This window comes from Canis lupus, chromosome 23, assembly GCF_048164855.1.
Source record: "Canis lupus baileyi chromosome 23, mCanLup2.hap1, whole genome shotgun sequence".
Taxonomy (NCBI): Eukaryota; Metazoa; Chordata; class Mammalia; order Carnivora; family Canidae; genus Canis; species Canis lupus.
The window spans coordinates 22,500,699-22,503,955 of record NC_132860.1 but is presented as its reverse complement, the minus strand read 5'-3'; positions in this window follow the sequence as shown (position 1 = coordinate 22,503,955).

The window sequence follows — 3,257 nt, the reverse complement described above, 5'->3', positions numbered from 1 at the left end:
CACTAAATTCATATCTATCAATAGTAACTCTGAACGTGAATGGGCTTAATGATCCCAACAAAAGATGCAGGGTTTCAGACTGTATAAAAAAGCAGGACTCATCTATTTGCTGTCCACAAGAGACATATTTTAGACCTAAGGACACCTCCAGTCTGAAAATGAAAGGTTGGAAAACCATTTACCATTCAAATGGTCCTCAAAAGAAAGCAGGGGTAACCATCCTCATATCAGATAAAGTAAAGTTTATCTCAAAGACTGTAGTAAGAGATGAAGAGGGACACTCTGTCATACTTAAAGGATCTATCCAACAAGAGGACCTAACAATCATCAATATTTATGCCCCGAATGTGGGAGCTGCCAAATATATCAATTAATAATCAAAGTAAAACCATACTTAGGTAATACACTGAGAGACTTCAACATGGCGCTTTCTGCAAATGACAGGTGTTTAAGCACAACATCTCCAAAGAAACAAGAGCTTTAAATGATACACTGGACCAGATGGATTTCACAGATATTGAATGTTACATCCAAATGCAACTAAATACACATTCTTCTCAAGTGCACATAGAACTTTCTCCAGAATAGACCACATACTGGGTCATAAATCAAGTCTCAACCGATACCAAAAGATTGGGATTTTCCCCTGCATATTTTCAGGCCATAATGCTTTGAAACTTGAACTCAGTCACAAGAAGAAATTTGGAAGAAACTCAAACACGTGGAGGTTAAAGAGCATCCTGCTAAAAGATGAAAGGGTCAACCAGGAAATTAGGGAAGAATTAAAAAGATTCAGGGAAACTAATGAGAATGAAGATACAACCATTCAAAATCTTTGGGATACAGTCGAAACTGTATGAGAATGGATACAACCGTTCATACAACTTTTGGGATTCAAAAGCAGTTCTGAGAGGGAAATACATCACAATAGAAGCATCCCTCAAAAAATTGGAAAAAATTCAAATACAAAAGCTAACCTTGCACCTAAAGGAACTGGAGAAAGAAGAGCAAAAAATACCTATGCCAAGCAGAAGAGAGTTAATAAAGATCCAAGCAGAACTCAATGAAACAGAGACCAGAAGAACTGTAGAACAGATCAGCAAAACCAGGAGTTGGTTCTTTGAAAGAATCAATAAGATAGATAAACCATTAGCCAGCCTTATTAAAAACGAAAGAGAAAAGGCTCAAATTAATAAAATCACAAATGAAAAAGGAGAGATCACGACCAATACCAAAGAAATACAAAAGATTTAAAAAACATATTATGAGCAGCTATACACCAATAAATTAGGTAATCTAGAAGAAATGGATGCATTTCTGGAAAGCTACAAACTACCAAAACTGGAACAGGAAGAAATAGAAAACCTGAACATTCAATAACCAGGGAGGAAATTGAAGCAGTCATCAAAAACCTCCCAAGACACAAAAGTCCAGGGCCAGATGGCTTACCAGGGGAATTTGACCAAACATTTAAAGAAGAAACAATACCTATTCTACTAAAGCTGTTCCGAAAAATAGAAAGGGATGGAATACTTCCAAACTCGTTCTATGAGTCCAGCATCACCTTAATTCCAAAACCAGACAAAGACCCCACCAAAATGGAGAATTAGATGAATATCCCTGATAAATACAGAAGCAAAAAATTCTCAACAAGATATTAGCCAATAGGGAAGTCCGGGTGGCTCAGCGGTTTAGCGCTGCCTTCAGTCCAGGGTGTGAACGTGGAGACCCAGAATCAAGTTGCACGTCAGGCTTCCTGCGTGGAGCCTGTTTCTCCCTCTGCCTGTGTCTCTGCCTTTCTCTCTGTGTGTGTGTGTGTCTCTCATGAATAAATAAATAAAATCTTTAAAAAATATATTATTAAAAAAAAGGATACTAGCCAATAGGATCCAACAGTACATTAAGAAGGTTATTCACCATGACCAAGCAGGATTTATCCCCGGGAAACAAGGCTGGTTCAACACTCATAAGCAATCAACCTGATAGATCATATCAACAAGAGAAAAAACAAGAACCAAATGATCCTCTCAATAGATGCAGAAAAAAGATTTGACAAAATACAGCATCCATTCCTGATCAAAACTCTTCAAAGTGTAGAAATAGAGGGGACATTCCTCAGCATCTTGAAAGCCATCTATGAAAAGCCCACAGCAAATGTCATTCTCAGTGGGGAAATGCTGGGAGCCTTTCCCCTAAGATCAGGAACAAGACAGGGATGTCCACTCTCACCACTACTATTTAACATAGTACTAGAAGTTCTAGCCTCAGCAATCAGACAACAAAAAGAAATCAAAGGCATTCAAACTGGCAAAAAAGAAGTCAAACTCTCTCTCTTTACCAACGACATGATACTGTACCTAGAAAACCTAGAAAAAGACTCCACCCCAAGTTTGCTAGAACTCATACAGCAATTCAGCAGTGAGGCAAGATACAAAATCAATGCCCAGAAATCAGTGGCATTTCTATACACTAACAATGAGACTGAAGAAAGAGAAATTAAGGAGTCAATCCCATTTACAATTGCACCCAAAAGCATAAGATACCTAGGAATAAACCTAACCAAGGGGTAAAGGATCCATAACCTAAAAATTACAGAACACTTCTGAAAGAAATTGAGGAAGATACAAAGACATGGAAAAATATACCTTGCTCATGGATTTGAAGACTTAATATTGTGAAGATGGCAATGCTACCCAGGGCAATTTACACATTTAATACAGTCCCTATCAAAATACCATGGCTTACTTCAGAGGGTTGAAACAAATCATCCTAAGATTTGTGTGGAATCAGAAACGGCTCCAAATTGCTGGGGACTATTGAAAAAGAAAACCAGAGCTGGGGACATCACAATGCTGGATTTCAGGTTGTACTACAAAGCTGTGGTCATCAAGACAGAGTGGTACTGGCACAAAAACAGACACATAGATCAATGGAACAGAACAGAGAATCGAGAAGGGCCCTCAAATGTATGGACAACTAATATTCGACAAAGCAGGAAAGGCTATCCACTGGAAAAAGGACAGTCTCTTCAATAAATGGTGCAGGGAATTAATGGATAGTCTCTTCAATAAATGGTGCTGCTGCTTCTCCACGTGCAGAAGAATGAAACTAGACCACTCTCTTACACCATACACAAAGATAAACTCAAAATGGATGAAAGATCTAAATGTGAGACAAGAATCCATCAAAATCTGAGAGGTGAACACAGGCAACATCCTTTTTGAACTCGGCCACAGCAACTTCTTGCAAGATACATC